General features: G+C 47.1%; 1 protein-coding gene across 1 annotated transcript in view; it reads right to left on the reverse strand.

Moving 5' to 3' along the window:
* The window catches only part of EXT1 (exostosin glycosyltransferase 1), a 296,324-nt gene that overhangs the window by 37,418 nt on the left and 243,228 nt on the right, over nt 1–15,678 (reverse strand). The window lies entirely within an intron of this gene.

Genomic DNA, 15,678 nt, shown 5'->3' on the forward strand with positions numbered 1-15,678 from the left:
CACACACTTCTGTACAGGAGCTGCTGATGTGACTTCCAGGGAAGGAACTAGGCTAAGAAATGGGGAAAGAGGAACACCAGGATAGGACGGTTTCTTCCATACAAATATACTGCTTACAAAAATTATGGGATATTTCAAAATGAATATGAAGTGATAAATAAAAAGCAGCATTTGATTTTTTTTTAATTAAACAAGAATATCAGAAAAGCAAACGACAAGTCAAAGAAAGTTGTTCAATTATGCAAATGAGATGCAAAACCAACTTCAATTTAATTGGTGAAAATGCACTCTACAAAAGGCTGAAAGTACTAGAGTATCTGCATGTTCCCTGATCCCCTAATTTTTGTGAGCACTGTTTGTGCACTTGAAAAATAATGCAAAATAACATGGGTGTCACCTGTCTCTATGCTGGTGAAGTGCGGAAAAGGAGCATTTCATAGGGTTATCTATTTAAAAGTGATTTCCACAAATACATTCCTAACCAAGCAGTTTCAAGTTCACGATGAATTTAAGAAAACTTGGGCAACCAGAGATGCCCCCTGTCCTGTGAAGGCCCAGATTCTCAGAGCTAAAATGAAATCACTCTCATTTTTCTAGAACTTCCAATACTCTGCAGACAGGTGTGACTTTGACAGTAGCATATGTCACCAGCTTTTTCTGACTCTAATAGTCTAATTTAATCATAGCCGGAAGGCATTGGATTCTTCCCTCCTCTTTTTGGGATCCTGATATATAAATGTATATTTTTAAAGCCCACATCTATTTTTATATTCTCATACAAACTAGGCATATGGGAGTAAGCCAATTTTCAATTATAAACCCGTCATTAAGAAGAGACATCATGCAAAGGACCATTTGCTTAAACAAGCGTGTAGAACTAATTTGCACAAGAAAAGGTCACCGTGAATGGATTAAGATGATCTCCATTGAGAGTAAAATAAAATAAAAAAAACACCTTTGCTGCATCAATTAAACTGCAAAATAGACTTCAAAGTAGAAAAGGTTTTCAAGAGGGCTCAAATTTAGCTAAATAAAAAAAAATTAAATTCTGGTAGTAATGGCTTCTTTTCCTTTTACCTCACCAAATACAAGGGGAAAATTGACAAGTATGTTCAAGTTCAACTGTCGATAATGTCTGAATTTCTACCTCATCAACAGAGAAGAGGGAAATATTTACACACACACAGACACACACACATGTATAAAGTTTTAAACTGATTTTTTTTTTTAAATCTAAAAAGGTCAAATACACTTCAGGCTACAGTAAAGTTTAATACGTGCCTAGAATAGAAACCCCTGAGGGGCGAGAGCTGATGGTCCGACCTCCTCATCATTAGGCTGCTAAAAATGTACAACCCTATTAATGTTCTGGATTGTAACAAGTTTCAAAGTTGCCAGGTGTAGGATTTACTTTAGGGAAAGAGTGGAGGGAGAGAAAAGGCAGAAAAGTTAGAGGAAAAATTCAAATGACAGTTATACCTGCTTTTTAAGCGGTTGTAGAGAAAGAGTATCTGCTGACGCAGCAAATGAAGCTGCCCTGGCTGAAGGCGTTCCCTCCCCTGAGAGGTCCCAGGAGTGTGGGGTGGGTATGCTCGCAGGAACCAGGAACCCAGCAGGCAGACATGAGATGCTGAACACAACACATGAGCCTCGGTTTCTGGGCCTCAGTTTCCTCATCTCTCAAATGAGCCAGCCGGGCTAGATGACTAAAGAATATTTGAACATTCATTCCATTTGTCTTTGTTATGATGTTTAGCTAAGGAGAAAAATGTCCCTTGAGAACATCCCACTGGTCCAAAGTTTTCCCTAACTATTGCATGTGCATATATGCATATATGTATATAGCAGTCTGCTCACACATACACAACGAGTGTCTGACATGTGTATTCATAAGGACACCCAAAGACAAAAGCAGAATCTATACATGCATAACCTACAACAGGGATTGCCAGATTGCTAACCATGCCCAGCCCATGAACCAGCCTCTCTCTCTTGAGTTCCAGTGACAATGAGCTTGTCAATTGCTCCTATGTTATAACTGAAGAGGTGATGGTGCTGCTCTACAAGGTAGGTGACAATGGTTCTAGATGGGCCCCCTATGTGTTTGGTGCCCTCCCACTTTCTGTGGATGCCCCCTCCCGATGGTCTCACACACCCCATATCTCCCTCCTTCAAGATGCTCAACTTACTGAAGAATCATTCAACAACTAGAAAAGGCTGCTGAGAACCTAAGGCATCAAATCTTCTGGGCTATCTGCATTACACAGTGTGCTATGAACAGCTGCTCTCTCAGACTGACACTGCGAGGGACTCTATGGCCATGGTCCCCAGCAGAACAACAATTTAACTGGAAAAGATTATTTTAAAAAATTCATTTCAAGTTTCTGAAAATTGTCCTAAGGGCATAATGACAAAGGGAAAAACATTTGTTCAGGAGATTCTACCAAATTTCAAGAAGAATAGTGAGTCTCAGGGCATCTTGAGCCATGACCTACCCCGTGACCGGCCCAGCCCCTGCCAGCTCTGCCTTCCGGAAGCTCAGGTTAGTTCAGTTGACAAGACTGGGCTCCTTGTTCCCAACACCCCCTCAAGATAGTGAAAAGCCAACCCACAGAAAGGAGAACATGTATTTAAATCATAAACCCAAGAAAGGGCATCTTTCAAGAATATGTAAAGGACTCTCCCAATTCAACAATAAAAAGACAAGCCAATTTTAAAACAGACAAAGGATTTGAATAGATATTGCTCCAAAGAAAATATACAAAGCTCTAATAAGCACATGGAAAATTTACTCAACATCATTAGTCACTAGGGAAATACAAATCAAAACCACAATAAGATATCACTTTATATCCACCAGGATGGCTCTAATCAAAAGAACCCAGGAGAATAGGTGCAGGGAAATGGGAACCCTGATACGTGGCTGTTGGGAAGGTAAATGGTGCAGCCATATTGAAAAGCAGTTTGGCAGTTTCTTATAAGACTAAAAATGGGCTCAGCAACATGACCCAGCAATTGCACAGTTGGGCATTTATCCCAGAGAAATGAAAACTTACCTTCATGCAGAAACATGCCCACAAATGTTCACAGCAGTTTTATCCTTAATAGCCCCAGACTAGAAACCATCCAAATGTCCTTCGATGAGTAAATGATTCAACAAACTGTGGTACATCTCTAGCCTAGACTACTTCTCAGCAATAAAACAAAATGAACCATTGATAGACACAACCAGCTCAAGGAAATTACGCTGCTTAAAAAAGCCCATCTCGAGAGGATAGTTACTGCATTATTCCATTTAGATAGCATTTGTGACATAACATAATTATAGGATGAAAAACAGATTAGTGGTTACCAGTAGATTGGGGAGAATGTCAATCTGAGATGACAGGTCAAGTGGAGGGGGCAATCCTTTTGAAAGGACTAGTTCTCTGCAGTATTACTTAGGTTTAGAAATGCAAATCTATCAAAATCATGAACTTCACGAAACCAAGCGATAGCCTCAGCAAGCAGATAAGCAGAAGGAGACAATTAATCTCAGAGAACTTTCAGCTTTACCTAATAAATGGTTTCGTTACCCTTTCCCGATGGGCATTAAGCTCCCCGTAGAACAGATGATGACACAGACAGAGCAGTTTTCATAAATGACTGCAAAGAAAAAGGTAACAGAAACGACATGACCCTGAGTTTAACCCTGAAACCAGTACCACCTTACGGCCATCATAATTTCCCCCTTAAACTTGCATCGTATGACACCTGGGATACACCCTCCACTGAAATGGGCCGTGTAACAGGCATCATTAAGGTCCTTCCCTCCACAGGAAGCATCTCTTCACCGGCAGTAATTCAGCACAGCTGGGAAGGGGGTGGGTGCGCGGAGCGGCAGAGCGCCGGGGTTCTCAAAGTGAGTTTCTCCCAAGTAGCATCATCTGGGACTTGCTACAACTGTCAATCTTCAGCCTCACGCAGGCCTGCTGAATCAGAAACTCTGGGAGCAGGGCCCAGAACTGTGTGGATTAACCAGCCCTCCAGGTAATTGTGAGGCACCCTAACTGTGAGAACCGTTGGCATGGTGGTGAGCTTCGTCATTAAAAGCTTAGTGGTTAAACAGATTTAGAGAGACAGCCAAGCCGGGGTTCAAATTTCAGCTTTGCTATTTTCAAATTCAGTGATCTTGGAAAAGTTATTTGTCTGAATCTTAGTGTCCCGGTGGGCAAAATGTAACTAATACTCATATTGTGAGGATTACACCATACATTTTAAGTAAAGCTCAGGTTCATTATAAGCAACCCATATATGGTAGCTATAGTCATTATGGCTGAAAGGAGGCAATAGAATATTATAGAAAATACAGCCAACATTATGTTAGAAAACCTGGAGGAAGAATTGGGTTCTTTCCAAGTTGTGAAGGTCAAATAAGACCACATCCATGCAGTATAAACTGTAAATTGTATCAGGATGAGGGGAATACATTTTTAAAAACCAATAACAATAAAAGTAAAAATAAGAGAACAGATTCCCAAAGACAGAGCCAGGAGGAATGGCAAAGCAGACCCTTTAAAATAAACTGAAAACAGAAGCCGAGCATTGCAACAGCCGCTTTTAAATTGAAAGGATTTTGCCTTATTATCGAAGCTGCCTAGACAAGGATGTTGCTGGTGGAGCGTGCCCACAGGTCCTCCGTGGTTCCCACAGTTCCTCTGTAGCACGCACATTTGCCCTGTGAGCTGTCTTGCGCTAATCAAAGAGGCTAGGGAAGAAGCAAGTGCTGCAGCCTCTCATCTCTGTAGTCACACAATTCTGGTCTCCCCATGATGCTGTTACTTTGTCTCAAGTATTTATTTATAAAGAAACTTTACAGCCACAGCTGATCTGCTCCCTCCAGCTCCCCTCCTCTCAAGCACTTAATCTTCTTTGCTTACAGCCAGGCTTGAATCACCTCCCTTAAGAAAAAGAACAAAAACAACGTATGTATATGACTGTTGTAATCCCATAGTGCACTGGGATAAGGGAAATCAAATGAAATACTTGAGCATTTCCGTTGTGGGCCCCCCCCACACACACTCATTCAACAAATACTAGTTGAATGCCTACCAGGCGTCAGGTACCCTTCAAGGAACTGGTGAAAAGGCAGATGTGCTAGCACATAATTTATTATCAAGTGAGGGGGACGGTGTGATGGGGCATGAGGTGGGGATTAGGCAGAGAGCAGCAACAACAGTCACATCCTGGCTTTTGTTGGGGAGAGTGAGAAGCAGGAGTTTCTCCTGGAGGAAGGGAGACTCTGAGCTGAGTATTAAAGGAGAAGCAAGAATCTGCCTGGCAGAAGGCTGACAGGAGGCGAGGGGCAATTCTGAGGATCGAGGTGGCAACAGAAACAAAGGCACCAAAGCGAAAGAAACCACCTAGTCTGGGGCGGGTGAGGCCGGGAGGGAAGGGAGATGAGGTTGCTGAGCCTGGCAGAACGCCATTGGGAAGACCGTGTGTGGTATCTCCCGGAGCTCAGACACGATCCTGGGTCGGTGGTCATGAGTCACAGAAGGCCTCAAGCGTAAGAACGACAGGTTGACAATGGGAATCCTCAGGACTTACGATGACCCAACTTCACGGGCGAGCACAGAGCTCAGAGTCCAACGATATTGCCAAGGTAGGTCACAGCCATGAAGCTAGCCGAGCTCCGACTCCAGACTCTCATATTCTAAAGGGTCCTTGTTTCTCATATTCTAAAGGGTCCTTGTTTTCTATGACATCATGCTGCTTGCTCGGTCAGCCAACATAAATGCAGTGTCTGAAAATATTTCTTATGGAATGATGTCCTAAGCAGCCCACTTAGTCCCAGGTATCAGCGACAAACAACTACCATTTAAAAGGCCCCTCTCTCCTACTCAAACATCACCCATGGCACACCAGGAGGCCAATCCAGGGTGGTGTTCTGGTATTTACTAACCATGTTTGGTGCCTTAGATCCTTTCTTGACCTTTACAGATTTAACACTTACAATTTCAATTATTTATCAGAAAACTTGAAAGTCCGTAACACGGAATAATAAGAAGTTGTCCCAAGGCACAGCTTTGAACTGAGACACAAATGAAAGGGAGCCCGTATCTGAGCTAGGAGATGGGTCTAGCTGGCCACTGTACTCTGTTGGATGTCTTGTAAGTTCCATAAGGAAAAATGTCAGCTCCTGCGGTCTCTGAGAATGCACCGGACCCACAGAGCCTCAGTTTCCTTGTGCCATCGGCTCAGAAGGTCTTTCTGCACACGAACGAGCTATTACACGTTTTGGTGTTGAGTAAACACGGATGAGCCACACTAATGCCTGGTGCTGGCCACAGCTGACCAGACTGGCGACGGACTCAGGGACACGCCATGCCCCCCCGCGGGAGGGCACCCACTCTTTGGGGGCGGTGCCATTCCTCACACAGGCGCTCCTTTGCTTCATAGCACAGCCTGCTGCTGGGACCTCCAGGCACCCAGTTATGCCAGGGAGTAGGCACTGATTTCTTTGTGACGCTCCTCAGAATGAGACTGCCCATCCCAGGTGTCCACTGCAGAGAGCAGGGCTCGGCGACCATCAGGGACTGGTATTTCTATTCACCCCACCACACTTGGCTTTCCACACAAGACGGTCTCCTTTCTATGTCCACTGAAAGATCCATGTTAGTACAGTGAAGGGAGAGAAGCAGCATTTTGTGGCTCTGGCTGGTGCACGAGGCCCCCATAGGAGGCACTGCACGCGTGAGCACGAGCATGTGAGCATGTGCACACGCACACACATATACACACATTATCTAAGTTAAACCTCACAGCCACACCGGGAGATAGATACAATTATATCTGCTTTTCACAGGGAAGAAGAGAGTCAGAAAAATGCTTGGAATCAAACGCCCCATCTGAACACAGTGGAAATAATCCTATATCATGTCAAACTTCGCCACACACCACCCCTACTCTAAACAGCTACTTATAGCTCAGAACTTTAAACTTGGACCAACTCGTCCCTGCCACCTGCATCAACTAATAAATGCAACATGTGCAGGTGCGCCTTGTGCTCCAAAAGGGGAAGACCATCTCGCTTCCCTCTCAGTAACTAGCAGCTCCATGGCTAATATATATATAAAAGCAAGTGGAAAAAATGACAGCCATTGATGAGAGCAATAATAATGATTCCCCCACTGATTAAATGTCTCCCGCCGGCAGGGCCACTGCCCCACAACCTGCGGTCATCCCTGCACATTATCCCTTTGCCACGTGTGCAATGGCCCCATCTGACGGACGGTGGAGTAGAGCGGCCAGGGTTTTGTGGGTTTGTGCCAGGAGGGCACGACCCACAACACGTTCTGTTGCCTCTCAGAGGTGCCCGGCAGGAAGGAGGAACACGGTGCCGGCGAAGGCAGAATGGCAGATTTTGAATACAGCGTGCCAGGGGACATTAATTCCAGGGGGCTTTTAGAACACTATTTTTTTTTTTTTTTTAATGAAAGGTATCAGTGTCGGGAAAACAGAGGTGGTAGGCTTGCTCGCTTGTACTTTGCCTGATGGTGCCTGAGCAGGTGGCAGAGCCTCGTGTATAGAGTCCAGGTGAGGGTATGGGAGCTTGCGCTCAGGGCGGATTGCGGGCTGTCTGCCCGCCACTGCGAGGGGCCGTCATGCTGTTGGTTCGCCTGCTGCCGTGAGAAGCCGTTCCCCCCGCCTGTGGGCTTGCCCCGTGCTGCAAGTTATCTATTAAACGGGAACGGCCCACGGCTTTCCGGCTCCACAGGGCCTCTACCGTCTGCCCGAATCCAATGTGGGCCTGCCTGGCCTCGGCCGCTGGCATTACCGCTCGGTGACATTGGTTCATAAGAGTACATAGGTCTCAAGTGTTCCATTCTACACAGGTCATCTGCATTGTGTACCCACCACCCAAGGAGCACCAGCTTTTGTACTCAGCAATCCCAAATTTCAAACTGCTCTGAAATAAAGGCAATTCCAGGGCATGTGGGTCTACAGTCTTTGGTTAGAAATAAAGCATTTCTGAAAATGCTAAATAAAGGACTGCCTGGGTAGAGGGCAAAAGAGGAAAAAGCGACCAAAAAAAAAAAAAAGAGTCAGCCGCAATAATGACCTCGGATGGATAAATGGGTCCAGGAGAGGCACACAAAGGCCCTGGCTGCAGAGCCAAGTGTCTGTGACAGGCCCAAGGGCAACTGGGAAGCCCGAGGTCGTTATCTTACCATTAGCCTGTCACCAGGCTCCGTGCCACGAAGACCGGCCAAGTGGAGCAGGGCCAGGATGTGCGAACGAAGCTGCAGCCGCCAGCGCAGGGCCAGCAGCACGGAGGGCTATTCCAGGACAGCGACTCCGCCTCCGGGACAGGCCGGGTCCCAGGAGCAGGCGACTCCTCTTCGGGGACAGGCCGGGTCCCAGGAGCAGGAGACTCCACCTCAGGGACAGGCCGGGTCCCAGGAGCAGGAGACTCCTCCTCGGGGACAGGCCGGGTCCCAGGAGCAGGCGACTCCGCCTCAGGGACAGGCCGGGTCCCAGGAGCAGGAGACTCCTCCTCGGGGACAGGCCGGGTCCCAGGAGCAGGAGACTCCGCCTCGGGGACAGGCCGGGTCCCAGGAGCAGGCGACTCCTCTTCGGGGACAGGCCGGGTCCCAGGAGCAGGAGACTCCGCCTCAGGGACAGGCCGGGTCCCAGGAGCAGGAGACTCCTCCTCGGGGACAGGCCGGGTCCCAGGAGCAGGCGACTCCGCCTCGGGGACAGGCCTGGTCCCAGGAGCAGGCGACTCCGCCTCGGGGACAGGCCGGGTCCCAGGAGCAGGCTGCGGCAGGGGCAAGTCTCCCCCACCCCTCTATCCTTCCTCTGCTGCACTTCCACTTCCGCAGGAAGCCTTCTCGGATCCCCAACCCCGGCCAGAGACCCCCTCGTGCTCACACAGCAGCCCGGCTGACCTGTCCATTGCTCACTCTGCAACAGGTTGCCTGTTTTCTTGTCTCCCTTCCACTGATCCCCGGAGTCAGAACCACGGTCCTACTTGCTCTTGAACCAGCGCCTTCCCAGGGTCTGGCCCACAGCAGCCACTCAAACACCAGGTACTGAATGGATGCACAGTGCTCAGCGTCCACTGGCTTGCATTTAGACAGGAGACCGAAGGGGAACAGAGAAGAGGGGCAAGCCCTTCCTTACAACCACCTAGTTAGCCAATAACCACATGCCCAGCTCTGGGCTGTGCCAGGTCTTCCTGGGATGAGACTCCCTCCTCTATTTAGACTGAGCTCCATTCAGACCATGGAAAAGAGTGTCTTTCTTGGGGGGAGGGTGTCTTCCTTTTGTACATTTTTTTTCTCCCCTGATCTGTCTTTTTTTTTTCTAAAGGCGTGCAGACTGTTCAAGATTTCCGCTCCTCTCTGCACAGTGATAAGTGAGAGATTTGTGTGCCCCCAGCCCTGAGACACCTCGTAGGTCCTGCGGCTCAGACCCAGACCACCACACTTGAGTATAGCAATCAGGAGAGTCATAATCTGTTTGTGGGTGCAGGGTCTTGCCTTCAGTTTGTGAAAAACGCAACATCTGTGAAGCCCAGTTAGTGGAGCGCAATAAAACGAGGTATGCCTGTAACTGCAAATCAAGTTGAATGTATGCATGGGGCTACTCAAACCAAACCTTCTCCTGGGCTCCCTCCATGTCTGAGACAGAAAAACAAACAAAACAAGCAACTGCAGAAACCCCTCCTAGTTTCTGTAATGATAAACAATGCATTGGTCCAAAGGCAATGACTCCCCGCCCCACCCCCCAAAGAAACTGAGCTCACTCCATGTTCTGACCTCCTGCCTTCTCGAGCCAAGACATTCCTGCCCGCGCAGCCCGCCTGGGTCAGCCCTGGGACTCGGGGAATGTTTGGAATGCCTGCTGGCTGTCCCCCTCACCGGAGGAGGCACTACGCAGAGGCCGTCCACGGCGGATCCGGCATGCCCTGCATTCCTGGTCAGCGCCGAAGCCTTTCGTCTGGTCCTTGCACTCAAGTGATTATAAAAATACCTTGAGAATCCAGTTACAGTTAATGAAATGACGGCGGGTTCGGTGAACCGCACTCGGCTGCCATCTCTCCTATTTCTGCCGTTCCTGGGACTCGCCTTCTGACTTTGACAGTCTGGGCCAGCTCGCTCCTGGGCCTTTTGCGCTGAACCAGCAAATGAGACCTCAGAACTCTGCGTAAGCAGAGATGGTACAGTACCCCCTCAAAAAAGATAGGACGCCAACGTGATATGAAAACTGCATGTAGTGGACAGTTTAATCTTTCCCATCTGGGCATGTCATTGTATAAACGTACAGTTCATATGTGTGCCTGTGGGACATACAGATTTGTGTTCCAGCTAATGACCTAATTCTTCCTTTACCAGGTCAGCCTCCCGTGAGGGTTTGACACTGGAGATTGGGGAGGCCCAGAAATCTAGCTCCTGCCACTTTGTGCTTCTCCTTTGGTAGAAGCACAATGATGCCCCAGGGGAGAGTCCGGAAGCTCTGAGTCACCTCTCTCCCCTCCCAGCCGGCTCTGCTCAGCACAGTCTCCTTGAGAAGCAGCTAAGGAGCTAGCCAACTCCTAGGTGGCCTCATTTTGGGAAGAAGCTATGGGACAGAGAAAGAAATTTAAGGATCTGACAAGGGAGAGGTAGACCAGGTGTCCCTTAAGATGCCTTTATGTTATGATTATTTATTCACCGGACAAATGACTATCGAGCAGCTATCTCTGGTATCAGGTAGCTCACTGAGCACTGGGAGAACACGTGGGAACCGGCTTCTCCTCACACCCTTCTTCCCTCTGTCTCCTTATTCTGTTTCTGTGGGTCTCCACGTGAGCAGAGGAACGAGCACATAATATACTCTGGTTCCCACTAATTTCAGACCAGAATGGGTTCAGTCTTTATAGGTTCAATCCATTTTCCAAAGAGTACACGAAGAGGCTTTCCAGTGTTCATTCCCAGGCTGAAAACCCTCCAAGGGCTCCTTGCGGTACTCAGAATAAAACACACCTCTGTCCAACAGGCCCCCGTGAGAACTAGCCTCTCTGTGTCTGGCTCTGACTGCTTGGCCCCTCCTCACTCATCATTACCAGCGACACTGCCCTTCTCTCAGTTTCTCAACACAGCACACTCATCAGCATCTCCTGGACTTGTACTTGCATGCCTTCTGCCTGGGGCGTTCTTCTTCCAAATCGACGTCAGGATGCATGTCAACCTTCAGACAAAGTCACTCCACAGAGACGCCCTTACAGACTGGCCTGTGTTCTGGGCACCACTGTCTAATCATTGCCCTCTTTCATTTGTCCTAGCATCTAGCACTGTCTGAATTCACACATATATTGTTTCACTGGCTCACCATCTGTCTCTCGAGATATAATGTTTACTCCATGACAGCAAGAGCTTACCTGTTCTTCTTACTCACCGCTGTGATCCCAGCTCCTAGACCTATGCCTGGACCACAGTAATCTTAGGAAATGTTTGTTGAGTCAATGCCAGATCTCCTTCTTACTCCTCAGGGAAGAATGCCCATGAGATCCTAACGCCCAAGTTGCTGGCCATGTTCACATGGATAATCCTTATGACAAATTTTTAAAAGAATATACAAATATTCTTTCATCTTTGTCTTATGCAATTCTCTCCTTATTTCTCTATTCAACCCTAAGATCTGTTAACTTCTCCAAACACCACCTGCTATGAAAGCAAGATTCCATTAAAAATGTCTTTAGGAAAAAAAAAAATTTTAAAGAATGTCTTTAAGAGATTGTTTTATGTAAGTGATAGGATGAAACCTATACAAACGAATGTCTAGAAACTATAGCTTCTAGTCTTGACTTTTTCATTCACAGTGTGATTTTAAGCAAGGCACTTTAATTCTGAAACCATGTTCATTTTTAAAATGAGAAATCATAGTAGCCTTGTGGGCCTAATGAGGTCTACTGAGGATCTACCGAGACTGTGTACACGAGAGCATTATGCAAACTAAAGCACGCGTGAATATTAGGAAGGGCGGGGCAAACATCCCCTGCGAACGGTCTTTGCACGTAATGTAGAGGGTGTCAAAGACCTGGCATTATCTGTTCCTTTTTCTCTCTTTTGAGCCCCAAATTGTTATGGCCTATGCCGCAAATCCATCCAATGCTTCAGAAGTGCAGACCATCTTCCAAAAACAGCATCTGGAACTGCTAATTTGTTACCGAAGCCCATGATTACACACACACGCAGGATCCCACGGGGGGTGAGCGGCCAGCCAGGATTTTCAGTTTTCCACTATTCATTTTCAGCTATTACCCAGTCATCCTGTTTTCAGAGTTTGCATTTGTAATGAAGATGGCTCAGAACTCCTGGCTACAGAGCCCTTAAAGAGAGAGCAATTCTGTCACGTGGAACGTCTTACTGCTTGGTTTCCATTAAGGTATCTTGGCTTTCACATAAACTGTCAAGTAAAACTTGGCATCAATACACAAAGTGCGTAACTTTCTTTGTGGCGGAGCTGCCGGCTCGGCTGTGTGTCGGATACATCGCCGCGAAGACTGAGCTGCCCAGGCCACGGCAGCCTCTGGAAGGGAGCGGCTCCCACAAAGCCTTTCTCGGGAGGAAGCCAAAGGAAAATTCAGGGACCGTCTTAGGGAAGGCTAACCTCACAACGCTGACCGACCACACCCCTCTCCACGAGTGTTGGTTTTAGAATTATAGAAGTTTTGGAGGTTCAAAATCATAATTGGAAAACTTTTCTTCCCCCTGCTTAAAGGGCTAATTGATTTCACAGGTGTTTAATTATCATTTGCTGTGAGATAATACCTCGTAGTGCCATAAAAAATGGATTTAATTTGCAACTGCTTGCAAAGCCATCGCCAAAGCCAAGTTGGGGCTAAAGCTAGATGATTATTCTATAAATCAAACATGCTGGCCCCCTTTTTTTCAAATTTTTAGTACTTGGGGATGAAGTTATCTGACAACCTTGAAACTAACACAGAAAGGGTTTTCCTGCCACGTGCCAAAAGGCAGCCATTGGAGCATTGGGGGCAGTTTGGTTCATTAACAGTGACTCGGGCAGCCTCAGGACCCTGCCTACGGGCTTCCCAATGTGCCTGGGGTGAGGGCGCTGCTGTGTCAGGGCCCCGTATTGTCTACTGAGATCAAATGACCAGACGTCCAATAAGGTGCACAGAAAAAGAGAGATGACACCCAACCCTCCGTTCGCACCAGAACTGCCTGAAAATAACTGTCGCTCTCGGAGCCCAAACTAAGAGGCCGGCATGTGGAAAGGGAACGTTATTAAACTTGATCAATGAATATTTTCCTACCCTATGCTCAAGGCACAACACTGTGCTTTTGGTCGTAACAAGAGAAATTATGAAATAAAAAAAAAAGTTAACAACGGGAAGGTACCACAAAGATCATTCATGCCAAACATCCCAGATTTTAAAAAAACACACAAAAGACAAAGACAAGAGCCGTCGAGCACCTTGCCTGAGATACCTCCGGGGCAGGGATACCTCCGCTGGGGCAGGGATACCTCCGCTGGGGCAGGGATACCTCCGCTGGGGCAGAGATACCTCCGCCAGGGCAGGAAGCAAGGTAAAGGCAGTAGAAAAAGACAAGTGCCACGTGATTTCACTGGTATGTGGAATCTAACGTCCAAAATAAACAAACAGAAACAGACTCACAGAGAACAGACTGCCAGCTGTCAGAGGGGAGAGGGTCTGGGTGAGGAAGATGAAGGGAGTAAGCAAAATTAAAAAAAAAAAAAAAGACAACAGTGTGGGGATTGCAGGGAAAGGGGGGGAGGTAGAGGAGGGTAAAGGGGTCAATGGTGAAGGAGACGTGACTTGGGGTGAACACACAGTACAATATACAGATGGTGCACTACAGAACTGTACACCTGAAACCATACGATTTTATTAACTACTGTCACCCCAGTAAGTTGAATAAAAATTTAAAAGAATAGTTTATATATATATATATGTTAAAAAGTTCTGAGCAAGCAGAGAAGGGAAGAGACATCTTGAAAATAGATTTGGAGTCCCATTCTCTTGCAAAAATTCTAAAAATAAAAAAATAATTTTTAAGGCAAAAGATAAAAGGTTTTCATTCTGCATGCAGAGTGTCTACTTCTTCCTCAGAGCCCCGCCCCTGTGCGAGTGCTCACGCGGCCTTCAATAACTCTGCGGAAGGGTTAGCGGGCGCCACGTCTCCCAGTCTTTTCCCTCCGACTTGTATTCTGAAGCTGCTGAAGTCAAAACACATTCCCTCAGATTAAACGTGCTTCACTGATTGAAGACAGTGGGGCAGTCTGGCTGGGCACACACACGCTCAGCATTATTTCATTATTTATGCAATTTATCCTTGTGTACAGAATGTGCACACTCCTCCAATCACTGAGCAACGTGGATTCTCAGCAGTTCAAGCTGCCATTTACAGCGATGGCCAAGGTATTATAAGGCAAGACACAGTACAGCTAGTTCCGTTCCTGGACACTGTATTTGGGTCCTCATAGTCGAAGTCTGAGCCAAAGGCGTGTGGGCAAGGGCAGGGGGAATGTGGGTCCCAGTATAACCTGAAAGGAAAAGGATGAAGTAGCATTCATAGGGACCGGCCTGGGATTGCAATGGACACTCCTGCAACCAAAAATGATGCCAGTAAACAGAGCAAACATTCATTGTGAGCTTATGACACGTCGAACCCTCTGCAAAGCACTTTTATGTCTGTCTGACCATTTGACCTTCCAACGACCTTATGAAATGGGTAGTATTACCACTCCTACTTTATAGAAGAGGAAACTGAGGATTATACCTAATACTTTATAGAAGAGGAAATTGAGGATTATACCTAATTTATCTAAACCTGCTTCCTAGGTGGGCTGGTGAGCTGCTGTACGGTATGCACCCTGCCTCCCTCCTGTAGTGCTTCTTGGAGAAGTCCCACGGACGCGCGAGTGTGCACTGTCCTGCGGGACACCAGGAGAACCCCTGTGGAATCTCCTGGCCCGATGTATGGTCTCCCAGCCAGAGATGCCCCTGGCACTGCACCAGGCCTTTCATCTGGCTCGGAATTAGAGATGCTGCCCTTCCCGAGGTCAGCCCCCATCTGAGGTATTACTCCCAGGTCCTGGATGAAGGGAGAGCAGGTGAGAAACAGGTGGTTGTTCGTTTGCTATATCTTACCCCAGACAGGACTACTACTAGAACACAGAGACCTCAAGGCCTCTTCCTAAGAGCTTATATAATTTTTCCTTTCCCAACCCACTGCAGGGCCTTGGTATCAAGACCCACAGCATGCCATTTAGTCACCTAATAAACTCGTGTGGAGTCCTTACTATGTGCACTGGTCCCTAAGACCACAAGAACATGACAGGGTAGAGATACACAATAAATGCTTGTACGCGACACCGACATTTCATTTGTTTATTCCCTCATAAATTGGTTCACTCTACCAACAATGCTTCCTGTGAACCCTGTAAGTACCAGGCATGCTATTGCCAGAAGTGCAGAATACATAGTGAGTGAAAATCCATCATCATCGTCACATTTGTTTACCTTATGACATTTATAGTCTTGTTTGGGAGACTGGTATTAAGTAATTAACAGTAATAAAGCCAACAGCTGTGGTCAGTTTCCAAGGAGAAACTAACAATTCTACGAGCGCACCTGGAACAGGAATCTGAGCGAGTCAGGAG

The sequence above is a fragment of the Saccopteryx leptura genome, chromosome 3 (assembly GCF_036850995.1).
Source record: "Saccopteryx leptura isolate mSacLep1 chromosome 3, mSacLep1_pri_phased_curated, whole genome shotgun sequence".
NCBI lineage: Eukaryota > Metazoa > Chordata > Mammalia > Chiroptera > Emballonuridae > Saccopteryx > Saccopteryx leptura.